The sequence below is a fragment of the Gallus gallus genome, chromosome 6 (genome assembly GCF_016699485.2).
Source record: "Gallus gallus isolate bGalGal1 chromosome 6, bGalGal1.mat.broiler.GRCg7b, whole genome shotgun sequence".
Classification (NCBI taxonomy): Eukaryota; Metazoa; Chordata; class Aves; order Galliformes; family Phasianidae; genus Gallus; species Gallus gallus.
The window spans coordinates 760,159-783,329 of NC_052537.1; the positions used below are offsets into that span (position 1 = coordinate 760,159).

General features: G+C 47.9%; 1 protein-coding gene and 1 long non-coding RNA gene across 2 annotated transcripts in view; both read right to left on the minus strand.

Annotated features, from left to right (window-relative positions):
* Positions 1 to 23,171, minus strand: part of LOC121106444 (protein MANBAL-like) — a 176,242-nt gene that overhangs the window by 57,596 nt on the left and 95,475 nt on the right. The gene's annotated exons all lie outside the window — the stretch shown is intronic.
* LOC777017 overlaps positions 1 to 23,171 on the minus strand; it is a 515,269-nt gene that overhangs the window by 46,260 nt on the left and 445,838 nt on the right. The gene's annotated exons all lie outside the window — the stretch shown is intronic.

The following is a 23,171-nucleotide window of genomic DNA, read 5'->3' on the forward strand; positions in this document are numbered from 1 at the left end:
CTACCGGGCATGGATCTAGCCAGCCATCAGAGGAAAAGCGAAAAAGCACCACAAGGGAAGAGGCAAGGATGCCCAGGAGGCGTGGACCCACCTGGGAAACTCCAAAGGAGCTGCAAATGCATCAAGCACAGCAGCAAAGCCTAGAGAGTAGGCTGGAGTTAAAGGAGCCAGAAAAGAACAGGCAAAACAGAACAATCGAGGGAGAGACAACATCAGGTAAGTGAAGGCCAAGCAAGAGCAAGGGCGTGGGCAGGGGGACGAGGAAGGCAAAGCCAGGTAAGGCACAGAAGAATGAAGAGCACAGGAGAAACTCAAAGCAAAGCCAAGAACCATCCTCCAAAAAGGAAAAGAATGCTCTCCCTCAGGGAGGAAGAAGCTAAGGCAAAGAAAGGAACAGCTAAGACAAAGAACCAACAAAACAGACACAAAGACAGGAAAAAGCAAAGCAAAAGGCGCACCACTGAAAAGCAACGGGGGAAGCAAAACAAACAAGGAAAACAAAGCAAACAAAACAAGGTCACCATACTGTAGTCCGTTCCTTTGCTTTACTCGTGTGTATCACGGCAAAGCAAAGAAGCCAAACACAGGACAAAGAGAAAAACATTCACCAATGCTTAGCACCGGAGAGAAAGAATAAAAGAAATTTCACAAGCAATGCACGGCAAAGACACGCAAGGAAGCCCAAAGAGCAAAGCAAAGCAAATCCAGGAACAATAACAGAAAGAGGAAGCACTAAGAAGCCAAGGAAAGCAAAGCAAAAGCACCTGAAAAGCGAAGAAACAAAGAGGAATACCCTTAGAAAAGGATAAGAGAGCTCAAAGAATGCAAACGGGAAAAGAGGAAATCCACAAATCTGAACAAAAACAATGCACTGCAACACAGAAGGAGCAGCAAAGCAGGACAGAAAAAATACAGTACGACAACAAAGAAAGAAAACCAACATCAACCCGTGCAGCAGAAACAACAACAGAAAAAGGCAAAGGAAGAGAAGACACTCTCATGGCAAAGCAGAGATGCCATCTGAGTGTGGAGGAGGCCATAATCTCAGCATCCATGCCTGGGAGGAGGAAAGGGTAGCTCCTGGGCATGCTGCTACCTCCAGCAGAGATGCAACCTCAGGGTCGCCAGCCGAGAAGGAGTCTGCGGCTGCCAATTAGAACCAAACAGCTCTCTGGAGGAAGGCAGAGCACTTGCAGTCATGGCAAGGAGGAGGTAAGGGGAGCTACCGGGCATGGATCTAGCCAGCCATCAGAGGAAAAGCGAAAAAGCACCACAAGGGAAGAGGCAAGGATGCCCAGGAGGCGTGGACCCACCTGGGAAACTCCAAAGGAGCTGCAAATGCATCAAGCACAGCAGCAAAGCCTAGAGAGTAGGCTGGAGTTAAAGGAGCCAGAAAAGAACAGGCAAAACAGAACAATCGAGGGAGAGACAACATCAGGTAAGTGAAGGCCAAGCAAGAGCAAGGGCGTGGGCAGGGGGACGAGGAAGGCAAAGCCAGGTAAGGCACAGAAGAATGAAGAGCACAGGAGAAACTCAAAGCAAAGCCAAGAACCATCCTCCAAAAAGGAAAAGAATGCTCTCCCTCAGGGAGGAAGAAGCTAAGGCAAAGAAAGGAACAGCTAAGACAAAGAACCAACAAAACAGACACAAAGACAGGAAAAAGCAAAGCAAAAGGCGCACCACTGAAAAGCAACGGGGGAAGCAAAACAAACAAGGAAAACAAAGCAAACAAAACAAGGTCACCATACTGTAGTCCGTTCCTTTGCTTTACTCGTGTGTATCACGGCAAAGCAAAGAAGCCAAACACAGGACAAAGAGAAAAACATTCACCAATGCTTAGCACCGGAGAGAAAGAATAAAAGAAATTTCACAAGCAATGCACGGCAAAGACACGCAAGGAAGCCCAAAGAGCAAAGCAAAGCAAATCCAGGAACAATAACAGAAAGAGGAAGCACTAAGAAGCCAAGGAAAGCAAAGCAAAAGCACCTGAAAAGCGAAGAAACAAAGAGGAATACCCTTAGAAAAGGATAAGAGAGCTCAAAGAATGCAAACGGGAAAAGAGGAAATCCACAAATCTGAACAAAAACAATGCACTGCAACACAGAAGGAGCAGCAAAGCAGGACAGAAAAAATACAGTACGACAACAAAGAAAGAAAACCAACATCAACCCGTGCAGCAGAAACAACAACAGAAAAAGGCAAAGGAAGAGAAGACACTCTCATGGCAAAGCAGAGATGCCATCTGAGTGTGGAGGAGGCCATAATCTCAGCATCCATGCCTGGGAGGAGGAAAGGGTAGCTCCTGGGCATGCTGCTACCTCCAGCAGAGATGCAACCTCAGGGTCGCCAGCCGAGAAGGAGTCTGCGGCTGCCAATTAGAACCAAACAGCTCTCTGGAGGAAGGCAGAGCACTTGCAGTCATGGCAAGGAGGAGGTAAGGGGAGCTACCGGGCATGGATCTAGCCAGCCATCAGAGGAAAAGCAAAAGAGCACCACAAGGGAAGAGGCAAGGATGCCCAGGAGGCGTGGACCCACCTGGGAAACTCCAAAGGAGCTGCAAATGCATCAAGCACAGCAGCAAAGCCTAGAGAGTAGGCTGGAGTTAAAGGAGCCAGAAAAGAACAGGCAAAACAGAACAATCGAGGGAGAGACAACATCAGGTAAGTGAAGGCCAAGCAAGAGCAAGGGCGTGGGCAAGGGGACGAGGAAGGCAAAGCCAGGTAAGGCACAGAAGAATGAAGAGCACAGGAGAAACTCAAAGCAAAGCCAAGAACCATCCTCCAAAAAGGAAAAGAATGCTCTCCCTCAGGGAGGAAGAAGCTAAGGCAAAGAAAGGAACAGCTAAGACAAAGAACCAACAAAACAGACACAAAGACAGGAAAAAGCAAAGCAAAAGGCGCACCACTGAAAAGCAACGGGGGAAGCAAAACAAACAAGGAAAACAAAGCAAACAAAACAAGGTCACCATACTGTAGTCCGTTCCTTTGCTTTACTCGTGTGTATCACGGCAAAGCAAAGAAGCCAAACACAGGACAAAGAGAAAAACATTCACCAATGCTTAGCACCGGAGAGAAAGAATAAAAGAAATTTCACAAGCAATGCACGGCAAAGACACGCAAGGAAGCCCAAAGAGCAAAGCAAAGCAAATCCAGGAACAATAACAGAAAGAGGAAGCACTAAGAAGCCAAGGAAAGCAAAGCAAAAGCACCTGAAAAGCGAAGAAACAAAGAGGAATACCCTTAGAAAAGGATAAGAGAGCTCAAAGAATGCAAACGGGAAAAGAGGAAATCCACAAATCTGAACAAAAACAATGCACTGCAACACAGAAGGAGCAGCAAAGCAGGACAGAAAAAATACAGTACGACAACAAAGAAAGAAAACCAACATCAACCCGTGCAGCAGAAACAACAACAGAAAAAGGCAAAGGAAGAGAAGACACTCTCATGGCAAAGCAGAGATGCCATCTGAGTGTGGAGGAGGCCATAATCTCAGCATCCATGCCTGGGAGGAGGAAAGGGTAGCTCCTGGGCATGCTGCTACCTCCAGCAGAGATGCAACCTCAGGGTCGCCAGCCGAGAAGGAGTCTGTGGCTGCCAATTAGAACCAAACAGCTCTCTGGAGGAAGGCAGAGCACTTGCAGTCATGGCAAGGAGGAGGTAAGGGGAGCTACCGGGCATGGATCTAGCCAGCCATCAGAGGAAAAGCGAAAAAGCACCACAAGGGAAGAGGCAAGGATGCCCAGGAGGCGTGGACCCACCTGGGAAACTCCAAAGGAGCTGCAAATGCATCAAGCACAGCAGCAAAGCCTAGAGAGTAGGCTGGAGTTAAAGGAGCCAGAAAAGAACAGGCAAAACAGAACAATCGAGGGAGAGACAACATCAGGTAAGTGAAGGCCAAGCAAGAGCAAGGGCGTGGGCAGGGGGACGAGGAAGGCAAAGCCAGGTAAGGCACAGAAGAATGAAGAGCACAGGAGAAACTCAAAGCAAAGCCAAGAACCATCCTCCAAAAAGGAAAAGAATGCTCTCCCTCAGGGAGGAAGAAGCTAAGGCAAAGAAAGGAACAGCTAAGACAAAGAACCAACAAAACAGACACAAAGACAGGAAAAAGCAAAGCAAAAGGCGCACCACTGAAAAGCAACGGGGGAAGCAAAACAAACAAGGAAAACAAAGCAAACAAAACAAGGTCACCATACTGTAGTCCGTTCCTTTGCTTTACTCGTGTGTATCACGGCAAAGCAAAGAAGCCAAACACAGGACAAAGAGAAAAACATTCACCAATGCTTAGCACCGGAGAGAAAGAATAAAAGAAATTTCACAAGCAATGCACGGCAAAGACACGCAAGGAAGCCCAAAGAGCAAAGCAAAGCAAATCCAGGAACAATAACAGAAAGAGGAAGCACTAAGAAGCCAAGGAAAGCAAAGCAAAAGCACCTGAAAAGCGAAGAAACAAAGAGGAATACCCTTAGAAAAGGATAAGAGAGCTCAAAGAATGCAAACGGGAAAAGAGGAAATCCACAAATCTGAACAAAAACAATGCACTGCAACACAGAAGGAGCAGCAAAGCAGGACAGAAAAAATACAGTACGACAACAAAGAAAGAAAACCAACATCAACCCGTGCAGCAGAAACAACAACAGAAAAAGGCAAAGGAAGAGAAGACACTCTCATGGCAAAGCAGAGATGCCATCTGAGTGTGGAGGAGGCCATAATCTCAGCATCCATGCCTGGGAGGAGGAAAGGGTAGCTCCTGGGCATGCTGCTACCTCCAGCAGAGATGCAACCTCAGGGTCGCCAGCCGAGAAGGAGTCTGCGGCTGCCAATTAGAACCAAACAGCTCTCTGGAGGAAGGCAGAGCACTTGCAGTCATGGCAAGGAGGAGGTAAGGGGAGCTACCGGGCATGGATCTAGCCAGCCATCAGAGGAAAAGCGAAAAAGCACCACAAGGGAAGAGGCAAGGATGCCCAGGAGGCGTGGACCCACCTGGGAAACTCCAAAGGAGCTGCAAATGCATCAAGCACAGCAGCAAAGCCTAGAGAGTAGGCTGGAGTTAAAGGAGCCAGAAAAGAACAGGCAAAACAGAACAATCGAGGGAGAGACAACATCAGGTAAGTGAAGGCCAAGCAAGAGCAAGGGCGTGGGCAGGGGGACGAGGAAGGCAAAGCCAGGTAAGGCACAGAAGAATGAAGAGCACAGGAGAAACTCAAAGCAAAGCCAAGAACCATCCTCCAAAAAGGAAAAGAATGCTCTCCCTCAGGGAGGAAGAAGCTAAGGCAAAGAAAGGAACAGCTAAGACAAAGAACCAACAAAACAGACACAAAGACAGGAAAAAGCAAAGCAAAAGGCGCACCACTGAAAAGCAACGGGGGAAGCAAAACAAACAAGGAAAACAAAGCAAACAAAACAAGGTCACCATACTGTAGTCCGTTCCTTTGCTTTACTCGTGTGTATCACAGCAAAGCAAAGAAGCCAAACACAGGACAAAGAGAAAAACATTCACCAATGCTTAGCACCGGAGAGAAAGAATAAAAGAAATTTCACAAGCAATGCACGGCAAAGACACGCAAGGAAGCCCAAAGAGCAAAGCAAAGCAAATCCAGGAACAATAACAGAAAGAGGAAGCACTAAGAAGCCAAGGAAAGCAAAGCAAAAGCACCTGAAAAGCGAAGAAACAAAGAGGAATACCCTTAGAAAAGGATAAGAGAGCTCAAAGAATGCAAACGGGAAAAGAGGAAATCCACAAATCTGAACAAAAACAATGCACTGCAACACAGAAGGAGCAGCAAAGCAGGACAGAAAAAATACAGTACGACAACAAAGAAAGAAAACCAACATCAACCCGTGCAGCAGAAACAACAACAGAAAAAGGCAAAGGAAGAGAAGACACTCTCATGGCAAAGCAGAGATGCCATCTGAGTGTGGAGGAGGCCATAATCTCAGCATCCATGCCTGGGAGGAGGAAAGGGTAGCTCCTGGGCATGCTGCTACCTCCAGCAGAGATGCAACCTCAGGGTCGCCAGCCGAGAAGGAGTCTGCGGCTGCCAATTAGAACCAAACAGCTCTCTGGAGGAAGGCAGAGCACTTGCAGTCATGGCAAGGAGGAGGTAAGGGGAGCTACCGGGCATGGATCTAGCCAGCCATCAGAGGAAAAGCGAAAAAGCACCACAAGGGAAGAGGCAAGGATGCCCAGGAGGCGTGGACCCACCTGGGAAACTCCAAAGGAGCTGCAAATGCATCAAGCACAGCAGCAAAGCCTAGAGAGTAGGCTGGAGTTAAAGGAGCCAGAAAAGAACAGGCAAAACAGAACAATCGAGGGAGAGACAACATCAGGTAAGTGAAGGCCAAGCAAGAGCAAGGGCGTGGGCAGGGGGACGAGGAAGGCAAAGCCAGGTAAGGCACAGAAGAATGAAGAGCACAGGAGAAACTCAAAGCAAAGCCAAGAACCATCCTCCAAAAAGGAAAAGAATGCTCTCCCTCAGGGAGGAAGAAGCTAAGGCAAAGAAAGGAACAGCTAAGACAAAGAACCAACAAAACAGACACAAAGACAGGAAAAAGCAAAGCAAAAGGCGCACCACTGAAAAGCAACGGGGGAAGCAAAACAAACAAGGAAAACAAAGCAAACAAAACAAGGTCACCATACTGTAGTCCGTTCCTTTGCTTTACTCGTGTGTATCACGGCAAAGCAAAGAAGCCAAACACAGGACAAAGAGAAAAACATTCACCAATGCTTAGCACCGGAGAGAAAGAATAAAAGAAATTTCACAAGCAATGCACGGCAAAGACACGCAAGGAAGCCCAAAGAGCAAAGCAAAGCAAATCCAGGAACAATAACAGAAAGAGGAAGCACTAAGAAGCCAAGGAAAGCAAAGCAAAAGCACCTGAAAAGCGAAGAAACAAAGAGGAATACCCTTAGAAAAGGATAAGAGAGCTCAAAGAATGCAAACGGGAAAAGAGGAAATCCACAAATCTGAACAAAAACAATGCACTGCAACACAGAAGGAGCAGCAAAGCAGGACAGAAAAAATACAGTACGACAACAAAGAAAGAAAACCAACATCAACCCGTGCAGCAGAAACAACAACAGAAAAAGGCAAAGGAAGAGAAGACACTCTCATGGCAAAGCAGAGATGCCATCTGAGTGTGGAGGAGGCCATAATCTCAGCATCCATGCCTGGGAGGAGGAAAGGGTAGCTCCTGGGCATGCTGCTACCTCCAGCAGAGATGCAACCTCAGGGTCGCCAGCCGAGAAGGAGTCTGCGGCTGCCAATTAGAACCAAACAGCTCTCTGGAGGAAGGCAGAGCACTTGCAGTCATGGCAAGGAGGAGGTAAGGGGAGCTACCGGGCATGGATCTAGCCAGCCATCAGAGGAAAAGCGAAAAAGCACCACAAGGGAAGAGGCAAGGATGCCCAGGAGGCGTGGACCCACCTGGGAAACTCCAAAGGAGCTGCAAATGCATCAAGCACAGCAGCAAAGCCTAGAGAGTAGGCTGGAGTTAAAGGAGCCAGAAAAGAACAGGCAAAACAGAACAATCGAGGGAGAGACAACATCAGGTAAGTGAAGGCCAAGCAAGAGCAAGGGCGTGGGCAGGGGGACGAGGAAGGCAAAGCCAGGTAAGGCACAGAAGAATGAAGAGCACAGGAGAAACTCAAAGCAAAGCCAAGAACCATCCTCCAAAAAGGAAAAGAATGCTCTCCCTCAGGGAGGAAGAAGCTAAGGCAAAGAAAGGAACAGCTAAGACAAAGAACCAACAAAACAGACACAAAGACAGGAAAAAGCAAAGCAAAAGGCGCACCACTGAAAAGCAACGGGGGAAGCAAAACAAACAAGGAAAACAAAGCAAACAAAACAAGGTCACCATACTGTAGTCCGTTCCTTTGCTTTACTCGTGTGTATCACAGCAAAGCAAAGAAGCCAAACACAGGACAAAGAGAAAAACATTCACCAATGCTTAGCACCGGAGAGAAAGAATAAAAGAAATTTCACAAGCAATGCACGGCAAAGACACGCAAGGAAGCCCAAAGAGCAAAGCAAAGCAAATCCAGGAACAATAACAGAAAGAGGAAGCACTAAGAAGCCAAGGAAAGCAAAGCAAAAGCACCTGAAAAGCGAAGAAACAAAGAGGAATACCCTTAGAAAAGGATAAGAGAGCTCAAAGAATGCAAACGGGAAAAGAGGAAATCCACAAATCTGAACAAAAACAATGCACTGCAACACAGAAGGAGCAGCAAAGCAGGACAGAAAAAATACAGTACGACAACAAAGAAAGAAAACCAACATCAACCCGTGCAGCAGAAACAACAACAGAAAAAGGCAAAGGAAGAGAAGACACTCTCATGGCAAAGCAGAGATGCCATCTGAGTGTGGAGGAGGCCATAATCTCAGCATCCATGCCTGGGAGGAGGAAAGGGTAGCTCCTGGGCATGCTGCTACCTCCAGCAGAGATGCAACCTCAGGGTCGCCAGCCGAGAAGGAGTCTGCGGCTGCCAATTAGAACCAAACAGCTCTCTGGAGGAAGGCAGAGCACTTGCAGTCATGGCAAGGAGGAGGTAAGGGGAGCTACCGGGCATGGATCTAGCCAGCCATCAGAGGAAAAGCAAAAGAGCACCACAAGGGAAGAGGCAAGGATGCCCAGGAGGCGTGGACCCACCTGGGAAACTCCAAAGGAGCTGCAAATGCATCAAGCACAGCAGCAAAGCCTAGAGAGTAGGCTGGAGTTAAAGGAGCCAGAAAAGAACAGGCAAAACAGAACAATCGAGGGAGAGACAACATCAGGTAAGTGAAGGCCAAGCAAGAGCAAGGGCGTGGGCAAGGGGACGAGGAAGGCAAAGCCAGGTAAGGCACAGAAGAATGAAGAGCACAGGAGAAACTCAAAGCAAAGCCAAGAACCATCCTCCAAAAAGGAAAAGAATGCTCTCCCTCAGGGAGGAAGAAGCTAAGGCAAAGAAAGGAACAGCTAAGACAAAGAACCAACAAAACAGACACAAAGACAGGAAAAAGCAAAGCAAAAGGCGCACCACTGAAAAGCAACGGGGGAAGCAAAACAAACAAGGAAAACAAAGCAAACAAAACAAGGTCACCATACTGTAGTCCGTTCCTTTGCTTTACTCGTGTGTATCACGGCAAAGCAAAGAAGCCAAACACAGGACAAAGAGAAAAACATTCACCAATGCTTAGCACCGGAGAGAAAGAATAAAAGAAATTTCACAAGCAATGCACGGCAAAGACACGCAAGGAAGCCCAAAGAGCAAAGCAAAGCAAATCCAGGAACAATAACAGAAAGAGGAAGCACTAAGAAGCCAAGGAAAGCAAAGCAAAAGCACCTGAAAAGCGAAGAAACAAAGAGGAATACCCTTAGAAAAGGATAAGAGAGCTCAAAGAATGCAAACGGGAAAAGAGGAAATCCACAAATCTGAACAAAAACAATGCACTGCAACACAGAAGGAGCAGCAAAGCAGGACAGAAAAAATACAGTACGACAACAAAGAAAGAAAACCAACATCAACCCGTGCAGCAGAAACAACAACAGAAAAAGGCAAAGGAAGAGAAGACACTCTCATGGCAAAGCAGAGATGCCATCTGAGTGTGGAGGAGGCCATAATCTCAGCATCCATGCCTGGGAGGAGGAAAGGGTAGCTCCTGGGCATGCTGCTACCTCCAGCAGAGATGCAACCTCAGGGTCGCCAGCCGAGAAGGAGTCTGCGGCTGCCAATTAGAACCAAACAGCTCTCTGGAGGAAGGCAGAGCACTTGCAGTCATGGCAAGGAGGAGGTAAGGGGAGCTACCGGGCATGGATCTAGCCAGCCATCAGAGGAAAAGCGAAAAAGCACCACAAGGGAAGAGGCAAGGATGCCCAGGAGGCGTGGACCCACCTGGGAAACTCCAAAGGAGCTGCAAATGCATCAAGCACAGCAGCAAAGCCTAGAGAGTAGGCTGGAGTTAAAGGAGCCAGAAAAGAACAGGCAAAACAGAACAATCGAGGGAGAGACAACATCAGGTAAGTGAAGGCCAAGCAAGAGCAAGGGCGTGGGCAGGGGGACGAGGAAGGCAAAGCCAGGTAAGGCACAGAAGAATGAAGAGCACAGGAGAAACTCAAAGCAAAGCCAAGAACCATCCTCCAAAAAGGAAAAGAATGCTCTCCCTCAGGGAGGAAGAAGCTAAGGCAAAGAAAGGAACAGCTAAGACAAAGAACCAACAAAACAGACACAAAGACAGGAAAAAGCAAAGCAAAAGGCGCACCACTGAAAAGCAACGGGGGAAGCAAAACAAACAAGGAAAACAAAGCAAACAAAACAAGGTCACCATACTGTAGTCCGTTCCTTTGCTTTACTCGTGTGTATCACGGCAAAGCAAAGAAGCCAAACACAGGACAAAGAGAAAAACATTCACCAATGCTTAGCACCGGAGAGAAAGAATAAAAGAAATTTCACAAGCAATGCACGGCAAAGACACGCAAGGAAGCCCAAAGAGCAAAGCAAAGCAAATCCAGGAACAATAACAGAAAGAGGAAGCACTAAGAAGCCAAGGAAAGCAAAGCAAAAGCACCTGAAAAGCGAAGAAACAAAGAGGAATACCCTTAGAAAAGGATAAGAGAGCTCAAAGAATGCAAACGGGAAAAGAGGAAATCCACAAATCTGAACAAAAACAATGCACTGCAACACAGAAGGAGCAGCAAAGCAGGACAGAAAAAATACAGTACGACAACAAAGAAAGAAAACCAACATCAACCCGTGCAGCAGAAACAACAACAGAAAAAGGCAAAGGAAGAGAAGACACTCTCATGGCAAAGCAGAGATGCCATCTGAGTGTGGAGGAGGCCATAATCTCAGCATCCATGCCTGGGAGGAGGAAAGGGTAGCTCCTGGGCATGCTGCTACCTCCAGCAGAGATGCAACCTCAGGGTCGCCAGCCGAGAAGGAGTCTGCGGCTGCCAATTAGAACCAAACAGCTCTCTGGAGGAAGGCAGAGCACTTGCAGTCATGGCAAGGAGGAGGTAAGGGGAGCTACCGGGCATGGATCTAGCCAGCCATCAGAGGAAAAGCGAAAGAGCACCACAAGGGAAGAGGCAAGGATGCCCAGGAGGCGTGGACCCACCTGGGAAACTCCAAAGGAGCTGCAAATGCATCAAGCACAGCAGCAAAGCCTAGAGAGTAGGCTGGAGTTAAAGGAGCCAGAAAAGAACAGGCAAAACAGAACAATCGAGGGAGAGACAACATCAGGTAAGTGAAGGCCAAGCAAGAGCAAGGGCGTGGGCAGGGGGACGAGGAAGGCAAAGCCAGGTAAGGCACAGAAGAATGAAGAGCACAGGAGAAACTCAAAGCAAAGCCAAGAACCATCCTCCAAAAAGGAAAAGAATGCTCTCCCTCAGGGAGGAAGAAGCTAAGGCAAAGAAAGGAACAGCTAAGACAAAGAACCAACAAAACAGACACAAAGACAGGAAAAAGCAAAGCAAAAGGCGCACCACTGAAAAGCAACGGGGGAAGCAAAACAAACAAGGAAAACAAAGCAAACAAAACAAGGTCACCATACTGTAGTCCGTTCCTTTGCTTTACTCGTGTGTATCACGGCAAAGCAAAGAAGCCAAACACAGGACAAAGAGAAAAACATTCACCAATGCTTAGCACCGGAGAGAAAGAATAAAAGAAATTTCACAAGCAATGCACGGCAAAGACACGCAAGGAAGCCCAAAGAGCAAAGCAAAGCAAATCCAGGAACAATAACAGAAAGAGGAAGCACTAAGAAGCCAAGGAAAGCAAAGCAAAAGCACCTGAAAAGCGAAGAAACAAAGAGGAATACCCTTAGAAAAGGATAAGAGAGCTCAAAGAATGCAAACGGGAAAAGAGGAAATCCACAAATCTGAACAAAAACAATGCACTGCAACACAGAAGGAGCAGCAAAGCAGGACAGAAAAAATACAGTACGACAACAAAGAAAGAAAACCAACATCAACCCGTGCAGCAGAAACAACAACAGAAAAAGGCAAAGGAAGAGAAGACACTCTCATGGCAAAGCAGAGATGCCATCTGAGTGTGGAGGAGGCCATAATCTCAGCATCCATGCCTGGGAGGAGGAAAGGGTAGCTCCTGGGCATGCTGCTACCTCCAGCAGAGATGCAACCTCAGGGTCGCCAGCCGAGAAGGAGTCTGCGGCTGCCAATTAGAACCAAACAGCTCTCTGGAGGAAGGCAGAGCACTTGCAGTCATGGCAAGGAGGAGGTAAGGGGAGCTACCGGGCATGGATCTAGCCAGCCATCAGAGGAAAAGCAAAAGAGCACCACAAGGGAAGAGGCAAGGATGCCCAGGAGGCGTGGACCCACCTGGGAAACTCCAAAGGAGCTGCAAATGCATCAAGCACAGCAGCAAAGCCTAGAGAGTAGGCTGGAGTTAAAGGAGCCAGAAAAGAACAGGCAAAACAGAACAATCGAGGGAGAGACAACATCAGGTAAGTGAAGGCCAAGCAAGAGCAAGGGCGTGGGCAAGGGGACGAGGAAGGCAAAGCCAGGTAAGGCACAGAAGAATGAAGAGCACAGGAGAAACTCAAAGCAAAGCCAAGAACCATCCTCCAAAAAGGAAAAGAATGCTCTCCCTCAGGGAGGAAGAAGCTAAGGCAAAGAAAGGAACAGCTAAGACAAAGAACCAACAAAACAGACACAAAGACAGGAAAAAGCAAAGCAAAAGGCGCACCACTGAAAAGCAACGGGGGAAGCAAAACAAACAAGGAAAACAAAGCAAACAAAACAAGGTCACCATACTGTAGTCCGTTCCTTTGCTTTACTCGTGTGTATCACGGCAAAGCAAAGAAGCCAAACACAGGACAAAGAGAAAAACATTCACCAATGCTTAGCACCGGAGAGAAAGAATAAAAGAAATTTCACAAGCAATGCACGGCAAAGACACGCAAGGAAGCCCAAAGAGCAAAGCAAAGCAAATCCAGGAACAATAACAGAAAGAGGAAGCACTAAGAAGCCAAGGAAAGCAAAGCAAAAGCACCTGAAAAGCGAAGAAACAAAGAGGAATACCCTTAGAAAAGGATAAGAGAGCTCAAAGAATGCAAACGGGAAAAGAGGAAATCCACAAATCTGAACAAAAACAATGCACTGCAACACAGAAGGAGCAGCAAAGCAGGACAGAAAAAATACAGTACGACAACAAAGAAAGAAAACCAACATCAACCCGTGCAGCAGAAACAACAACAGAAAAAGGCAAAGGAAGAGAAGACACTCTCATGGCAAAGCAGAGATGCCATCTGAGTGTGGAGGAGGCCATAATCTCAGCATCCATGCCTGGGAGGAGGAAAGGGTAGCTCCTGGGCATGCTGCTACCTCCAGCAGAGATGCAACCTCAGGGTCGCCAGCCGAGAAGGAGTCTGCGGCTGCCAATTAGAACCAAACAGCTCTCTGGAGGAAGGCAGAGCACTTGCAGTCATGGCAAGGAGGAGGTAAGGGGAGCTACCGGGCATGGATCTAGCCAGCCATCAGAGGAAAAGCGAAAAAGCACCACAAGGGAAGAGGCAAGGATGCCCAGGAGGCGTGGACCCACCTGGGAAACTCCAAAGGAGCTGCAAATGCATCAAGCACAGCAGCAAAGCCTAGAGAGTAGGCTGGAGTTAAAGGAGCCAGAAAAGAACAGGCAAAACAGAACAATCGAGGGAGAGACAACATCAGGTAAGTGAAGGCCAAGCAAGAGCAAGGGCGTGGGCAGGGGGACGAGGAAGGCAAAGCCAGGTAAGGCACAGAAGAATGAAGAGCACAGGAGAAACTCAAAGCAAAGCCAAGAACCATCCTCCAAAAAGGAAAAGAATGCTCTCCCTCAGGGAGGAAGAAGCTAAGGCAAAGAAAGGAACAGCTAAGACAAAGAACCAACAAAACAGACACAAAGACAGGAAAAAGCAAAGCAAAAGGCGCACCACTGAAAAGCAACGGGGGAAGCAAAACAAACAAGGAAAACAAAGCAAACAAAACAAGGTCACCATACTGTAGTCCGTTCCTTTGCTTTACTCGTGTGTATCACGGCAAAGCAAAGAAGCCAAACACAGGACAAAGAGAAAAACATTCACCAATGCTTAGCACCGGAGAGAAAGAATAAAAGAAATTTCACAAGCAATGCACGGCAAAGACACGCAAGGAAGCCCAAAGAGCAAAGCAAAGCAAATCCAGGAACAATAACAGAAAGAGGAAGCACTAAGAAGCCAAGGAAAGCAAAGCAAAAGCACCTGAAAAGCGAAGAAACAAAGAGGAATACCCTTAGAAAAGGATAAGAGAGCTCAAAGAATGCAAACGGGAAAAGAGGAAATCCACAAATCTGAACAAAAACAATGCACTGCAACACAGAAGGAGCAGCAAAGCAGGACAGAAAAAATACAGTACGACAACAAAGAAAGAAAACCAACATCAACCCGTGCAGCAGAAACAACAACAGAAAAAGGCAAAGGAAGAGAAGACACTCTCATGGCAAAGCAGAGATGCCATCTGAGTGTGGAGGAGGCCATAATCTCAGCATCCATGCCTGGGAGGAGGAAAGGGTAGCTCCTGGGCATGCTGCTACCTCCAGCAGAGATGCAACCTCAGGGTCGCCAGCCGAGAAGGAGTCTGCGGCTGCCAATTAGAACCAAACAGCTCTCTGGAGGAAGGCAGAGCACTTGCAGTCATGGCAAGGAGGAGGTAAGGGGAGCTACCGGGCATGGATCTAGCCAGCCATCAGAGGAAAAGCGAAAAAGCACCACAAGGGAAGAGGCAAGGATGCCCAGGAGGCGTGGACCCACCTGGGAAACTCCAAAGGAGCTGCAAATGCATCAAGCACAGCAGCAAAGCCTAGAGAGTAGGCTGGAGTTAAAGGAGCCAGAAAAGAACAGGCAAAACAGAACAATCGAGGGAGAGACAACATCAGGTAAGTGAAGGCCAAGCAAGAGCAAGGGCGTGGGCAGGGGGACGAGGAAGGCAAAGCCAGGTAAGGCACAGAAGAATGAAGAGCACAGGAGAAACTCAAAGCAAAGCCAAGAACCATCCTCCAAAAAGGAAAAGAATGCTCTCCCTCAGGGAGGAAGAAGCTAAGGCAAAGAAAGGAACAGCTAAGACAAAGAACCAACAAAACAGACACAAAGACAGGAAAAGCAAAGCAAAAGGCGCACCACTGAAAAGCAACGGGGGAAGCAAAACAAACAAGGAAAACAAAGCAAACAAAACAAGGTCACCATACTGTAGTCCGTTCCTTTGCTTTACTCGTGTGTATCACGGCAAAGCAAAGAAGCCAAACACAGGACAAAGAGAAAAACATTCACCAATGCTTAGCACCGGAGAGAAAGAATAAAAGAAATTTCACAAGCAATGCACGGCAAAGACACGCAAGGAAGCCCAAAGAGCAAAGCAAAGCAAATCCAGGAACAATAACAGAAAGAGGAAGCACTAAGAAGCCAAGGAAAGCAAAGCAAAAGCACCTGAAAAGCGAAGAAACAAAGAGGAATACCCTTAGAAAAGGATAAGAGAGCTCAAAGAATGCAAACGGGAAAAGAGGAAATCCACAAATCTGAACAAAAACAACGCACTGCAACACAGAAGGAGCAGCAAAGCAGGACAGAAAAAATACTGTAAGATAACAAAGCAATGCAGAAAAAAAAAAACCAAAGAAAAATTCCAAGGAAAACAGCAAAGCAAAGCATGTTTATGAAATACAAGAGAAAAGCAAATGCACTGAATACAATATCATGCCAAAGTAAACACAGTAAATAGATAGCAACTCTCACCAGTGCTTAGCACGGAAAAGAATAAAAGAAATTTCACAAGCAATGCACGGCAAAGCCACAAAAGGAAACCCAAAGAGCAAAGCAAAGTTGTAACCTCATGAGTTGAAATCCTCAAGTTGAAACCACACAGTGTAAATCACAGTGGGACAACTGCTTCCCTCACTCGGCAGCACTGGGCCTGATACACCCCAGGGCATACAGTTTGCCCTTCTGGCTGCCAGCGCACACTGCCAGCTCATATTCAAGTTGCCATCAACCAGAACGCCCCGATCCCTTTTTTGCAGGGCCGATCTCCATCCCCTCGCCCCCCTAGTCTTTACACACAGCCCGGGCTGCCGCATCCCAGGTGCAGAACGCGGTGCTTGCTTTCCTTCATGCAGATGGGGACCACCCTCAAATTTCTCCAGATCCTGGTGCAAGGCCTCTCAACCCCCAAGGGAGTCAACATTCCTCCCAGCTTCACATCAACCGCAGATTTACTTCATACAACTGCCAGATCTTGATTGGAATCAACCGTGAAAACATTACAGAGAAATGGCCTTAAAATAGACCCCACAGAATCCCACTGGTGACAAGAAGGGCAGCTGTCAGGCCATAGCTTCCCCTCGTCCAACACAGCCATCTTTTACTTGACATGGGACATTCTTACAGTCATATCGCCATGGCCTTACGGTGTCATGAGCCACCTCCCTGCCAACTGCTATAGATACAGGAACCCTGACAACAGAACACCAGCTGAGATGCAAGCCAGTGCAACCAAGGCAGGCCTGTTTTGAAAGGCCAAAATTTTAGAAGTAAAAAATGCTTTCCTGCTCTGCTTAGTTTGGTGCATTATTTGCAATGCCATGGAGCTAATTCTGCAACACAGGTATACACTGCACTGAGCAGAATACAATCACATGGAAATGCCCATTTTCATTTGTTTCTTTTTTAAGCACGTTGCCAACCAAGAAAAAGCCTCCTGTAGGATACAAAAAAATTTGGCCTAAGGAGTCCTCATCTGGACTCTGGACAGCACATTCTGGGGCTCAAAAGGGTCTCTTTCTGAAAGCAAAACAGCCAGTCACATTCACATGAGTTAAGGGTGCCTTCAGAGGTCAGAGAGCTTCAGCACTTCAGTCGTGCGGTAAGAACTCCATCTGCAAGTTAAAACCATGGCTTGATGCAGGTTCTTCTGAGGAATGGGGCTGAACCTGTATTAATGGAGGTGAAGCCTGAGCCAGCAGTTTTCCTAACTGTCTGGAGGCACTTATCTTCCTGAAAAATAGATAACCTCATTGCATGTACTGCAAAAAGACATCTAGACACAAACTTCTGTACACTTTAACTGCGTTTGCAAGGATCTTACGAAGGAAAAAATGGTCTCTTCTACAGTTAGCCAAAATAGGGGCTTCTTTGAAAGAGCAACAGCATGCAGACACTGTCTGCAAGCCCCCTGGCATCCTTCTGCTGTACTTATGTAGCACCTGGAGCAAGCAGGCACTGACTGTATAGCTCATGAGGGCTAACACTGCTCAGATAACAACCGAGGGGGTGAAAAAATGTATCAGCAGGAGCAGTGCACTCATAACACAGCAACAAAGACCGGAGCACTGCTGAGACAGGTAGCAGAACTCTTTCATTAGTGGTCAATTTTAACCCCATCCAGTCAGTGCTGAGCAAAATGAGGACAAAGGATAGACTCGGCAAACTGCAGATGATATTTCCAGCTGGCTCGGCTATAGTCATTTATTAGGATTTTAAGGTTGGGTTTTTTTCGTTCTTTTTCTGTTCCTTGGTTTTGGTGAGATGGTAATAATTCATGCAAACTCCCCCATACACTACCAGTCTCCATCAGATGATGAGATAAAAGGCTGAGATAAGCCCCTCTTCTAGCTATACAGATTTAAAACATGAAAATAAATCTGTTAGAGGTTTTGCGATGCAGATAGACATGAACAATAAAAGCAGAGGCAGGGAAAAGAAGAGCTGGCTTGCATGGCAGCAGGTAAACAATGTATTCAGGAAAAACACTTGTCTGTAACATTCACACCCATATCTCATCCCACTTAAGACCCAGAACACAACAACTTTAAAGTAATACTCTAACTGATCTGTACTGTATTGATCCTCTAAGCTGTCTTTGCTTCTCTGCTTCTGTAATTTAAGTTTATTTTGTCTTTCTGTTTAGCAGGCAAACCTCACCACAAGAAGACAATATGCAAACTATGGGTGGAGTATGTAAGTAGCCAAATTAATAAAAATCATTTAATATGAGACAACAAACATATGTGAGACGATGCTGTCTGAACTGGACCCATACTGACTTTAATGTACGTACCAAAACACTAGAAATCGAGTTTTTACCATATTTGAGCCTTTCCCGTTACATAACTTAAGCTGTGTAGAAAGCTCTGGGACGTCACATGAACCAGCAGGCACCTCCAACCCTATCCCTTGGCATTACGCACAGGAAAAGAAATGTCACAATATGATGGATTATCCCTTACTTCACTTAAAGAAGAGCAAGAATATCCTGAATTACTGAAAATCACCAAGCTCGATCTTACACATCAGGATGTGACATAGTAACTCTTCTCTCCAGCAACCAGAAGAGATAAATAGCAGAGGAATAATTGATTCAAAGGTCTGGAAGAGAAATACTGACATATTGAGAGCATGAGACAAATCCAGTCTAGTTCAGATGCAGCTGAAAGCTGTCGTCAGCCAAAGTCTCAGCAGTTACCAGAATGCAAACAAAGCTATTCTTAATGTGTTAATTTTTTAAGTTGAACACAATGCCTGGCATTAAATAATAATAATAATGATAAAAGTAATCATAAGTTGCTTTTGTTTGAATCAAAAAACAGGAGAAAAAATCACTTGGAAATCACAGAAATGCGGTGGAATGACTCACACAGCTGGAGTGCTGTGATGGATGGCTAGTGACTTTTCAAAAGAGAGAGGCAGGGCAGGAAAGGCAGCGGTGAAGCCCTCTATGTTAAGAAAGAATGGGAATGTATGGAAATTAATGATGGCGATGATAGGGTTGAGAGCTTATAGGTCGGAATAAAAGCAAAGGCCAGTAAGACTGACGTTATCATGGGTGTGCTACAGGCCACGCAAGCACGATGAAGAGGTGGGCAAGACACTTTAGAGACAGCCGCAGGAGGTCTCAAGGTCTCTCCCCCTTGTTCTTGGGGGGGATTTCAAAGTCCCAGACATCTGCTGGATTTATAATACAGCAAATAGGGAACAGTCCCAGAGGTTCCTAGAGCGTGTGGGAGACAACTTCCTGACACAGCTGGTGAGGAGCCAACAAGGGGAAGCAAAATCCTGCTGTTTGTTAACAGAGAAGGTCTTGTGGGGGATGTAAAGGCTGGAGGCCATCTGGGGCAAAGGGATCATGAGATGTTAGATTTCTCAATCCTTGCTGAACCACTGAGGGCAGTCAGCAGAACTGCCACCTGGGACTTCTGGAGAGCAAACTTGAGCCTCTTCAGGACCATGGTTGAGAGGGTCCCTTGGGAGGCAGGTTTGGAGGGCATGGGAGCCCCGGAAGGCTGGCAGTACAAAAAGGAAGTAATTTTAAAGATTACTTTACGGTCAGCAGGAGCTGACCATCCCCAGGTCATGGAAGACGAGCTGATGGGCAAGGAGGCTGGACTGGCTGAACAGAGACCTTCGCCTGGAACTCAAGAGCAAAATGAAAGATTATGGTCCGTGGAAGAGTGGTCAACTTATGATGATTACAGGTACATAGCAAAGATGTGCAGGAAGAAAATTAGAAAAGCCAAAGCCCAGCTAGAACTGAGCTCGGACAGTAAGGTGAAGGACAACAATGAATATTTCTATAAATACATCAACAGCAAGAGGAAGGCAAGGGAGAATCTCCATCCCTTGTTGGACGCCGAGGGCAACATGGTGACCAAGGATCAGGAAAAGGCTGAGGTACTTAATGCCTTTGTTGCCTCAGTCTTTAATAGCAAGACTTGTTACTCCCTGGGAAAAAATCCCCTGTGCTGGTAGATAAGGATGGGGAACTGAATAGGCCCTGCATTATACACAATGAGATGATTTTGGACCTGCAACGAATGCAGGATGCTCGAGTTCACAGGGCCAGATGGACTGCACTCTGGAGTGCTGAGGGAGTTGGTGGATGTGGTTGCCAAGCCACACTCCATCGTCCTTCAGCAGTCCTGGCTAAATGGAAACATGCAGGTGGACTGGAGACTGGCAAATATGACGCACATCTTCAGAAACGGCCAGAAGATGAGCATGGTAGCTACAGACCTATCAGTCTTACCTCAGTGCCAGGATAGGCTATGGAAAGGATAATGTTGAGATTAATTAAAGGTCAACTAGAAGATCAGGCCCAGTCAGAATGGGTTTACGAATGGTAGATCCTGTTTGACAAAATAACTAGCTCCACGACACCAATGCCACAGGAGACTCCAGGAGCAGGAGAAGATCCAGTGGAGGGAGGAAGCAGGGGCAGCTGGGTCTGCTGTGCACATATACTGACAGACATACAGATACCTTGTCACTGCTCTTCTGCCTCCACGTTTCTGGAGTACTGGGAGTTTTGTCTTCACACAGGAACTCCGCCAAGCCTGTATGTCCAGAGCTGCATTTTCCAGTCCATGGCACCTTGATCCCAGGACGTGCTCCGCCACGTGCTTCTAGGACATGAACATCTGGTGTTGCACAAAGGCCCCTGAAAGTAAAAGCATCCCGGCAGGTTTGCACTGCTCCCACACTCCCCAGCGCTCTCTCTAAAATCTCACACAACACAGACTCTCTCAGACTCTTGACTGCAGCCCAGTAGCACAGGATCTCCCCTCTCACTTTATGAGAGAAGAGGCCTTTCTTTTTCAGCTTTGCAGATACCATCAGGCAAGAACTGGCTTTCCCACCCTGCAGCCAGGAATGCTCCAACCTGAGGGGTGAGTGGCTGTGAGAGGAAGGTCTCTGCGGAAGCGCAGCTCATTCCTCCCCTCTGACAGGGCCAGAAGGCATGAGACAAAAGAGGAAAGCACAGTGCGTCTGCATTTCCCTCGGGGCTCTTATTTCCTGCGTTACGGTGGGAAACGAGCTGAGCCACTGTGCTTCTCTATTATGGTTAGCTCTGCAGCTCTGCCATCATCTTTAGACTCAGCTGTTCCTGTGCATAATGCTCCACACAATCACCCTGCAGAGGCCAAAGCCCTGCCTGGCTGCTGTCACTCACCTGGAGGTTGCAGGGTGCTGTACCTCCTGCCTGTACCTGCTTCTAGGTGTCGCTTGCAAGACACTAGAGTCCACCTGGTTGGAACTGCGGTCAACAAACACAAACGTGAAACAAGTAAGAAGGGATTCTTTTGTTTCACAGGCTTTCACCTTTGTTAAAACATGGTCTGCTGCGGAGCACGGCTGGAAGCGTTTCACCTGTGCAGAAAAGGGGTGGAGCCTGGTCCCAGCCCTCCCTAACCTCATTTAAGGGCTGGCTGTCTAAGGGGAAGAATCTCTACTGGGACATCTGCTCTCTGCTAATACCTTCTGAGTCCTGCTCTTCAGAAAGGGGTCTTTCTTTACTAGCTTGAGTCCTTCACCATTCTTGGGAAAATTAAAACACAGTAAAGCAGCTGTATCTGCCACTACCTTTCACTACGGTTACCATTTTAGGTATGGTTAAAGGTTGACTTGAGAGTTGGACTGCTGCCACAAGGCTCTGGCTGTGCTGGGCATCCCTCTGGACTGGGCCCCAAAGCAGCTCCAGCTGAGCCTGGTCCTCCTCCAGACTGGGCCCCAAAGCAGCCCCAACTGAGCCTGGTCCTCCTCCAGACTGGGCCTCCTGAGCCCCAAAGCGGCCCCAACTGAGCCTGGTCCTCCTCCAGCCTAAGCCCCGAGGCCATGGCTCTGCCTGGGCCCTCTCCAGACTGGGCCAAAAGGAGGCCACAACTGTGCCAGGTCCCCTCCAGACTGGGCCCCGAGGCCCCGACTGTGCTGGGCTCCCCTCCTGACTGGGCCCCAAAGCAGCCCCAACTGAGCCTGGTCCTCCTCCAGACTGGGCCACAAAGCAGCCCCAACTGAGCCTGGTCCTCCTCCAGCCTAAGCCCCAAGGCCATGGCTCTGCCTGGGCCCTCTCCAGACTGGGCCCAAAGGAGGCCACAACTGTGCCAGGCCCCCTCCAGACTGGGCCCCCCTCCAGACTGGGCCCCAAGCAGCCTCAACCGAGCCTGGTCCTCCTCCAGCCTGGGCCCCAAAACAGCCCCAACTGAGCCTGGTCCTCCTCCAGCCTGGGCCCCAAAGCAGCCCCAACTGAGCCTGGTCCTCCTCCAGCCTGGGCCCCGACGCCCTGGCTCTGCCTGGGCCCCCTCCAGACTGGGCCCAAAGGAGGCCTCAACTGTGCCAGGCCCCCTCCAGACTGGGCCCCGAGGCCCCGACTGTGCTGGGCCACCCTCCGGCACAGGCCCTGCCTTAAGCCCCGCCCCCCGTGGACAGCTGTGCTATTTGCCTGCTTTGTTTTTTTCTCTCTCTTACCTCTTATTTCCCTGTTCTCTCCGCAAATGCATTCAGATCCCCGGGATGGAGTGCGCTGATACTGCTGCGTTCTTCCTGCACCAACTGTCCGGGCGGCTCAGCATGTTCTACAGAACAGCATGCCTTTGGAAATGCTCGGAGTATGTAGCCTGACAGCAAGAGCACACTGCGCTCTTCTGGCTATTTCTCAACATGTCAGAGGGACAGGAGTGTGCTCAGCCTTGTGTGGTTGCACGTATGCAAAAATCCCTATCGCAGCTGTAAACATCTTTGTTGTTCTGCTTTACAGCAGTAGTGTGTGACGAGAAGCCTACAACTATCAATTTAGAGGAGGTAATTAATTGTGACAGTTCCCCTTTCTTCTTCCCTTGACGATGGAGGTGATGGGGTTCTCCTATGCTATGTGCTGGTGTAATACCTCTGAGCCTCAGTTTTGATGGGTTCAGCAAAGCTCATGGCAACAGGCTTTGGTCAGCCTCAGATCTGCTGATGAGATAAATAGATGATGATAAGAGAGACCGAAAGAAAAAAACACGAGGCAAGAGTTGTTTTTTTCTTCTAGTCAGCACGCCATCGCTAAATCTTCCATACTGTGACTTTTATCTTGATAGTGATGATCCCTTCACCTCACACGTTGAGCACAACGCTTTCTGTTGTGGAGATTCCCACCAGTGACAAAGTATTAGTGCCGCTTTTCTGCCTGTCTCTTTTTTGTCTGTATTTTCTGGCATGTGGGGATTTCTTTTAGTGGCCCACAAGCACTTGCCAGATAAGCAGGCAGTGCAGGAGGAGGCAGGGGCAAGAGGCAGGAGCAAGGGCAGAGTGGTTTCTTTGTTGCTAAATGGAATGACTGTATTTTCTGCATGTGGATTTGCCATAGTGCTTCTTACAAGGCCTAAGGGTGGGATGAAATGTGCCCTGAAGCAGGTGTGCTTGC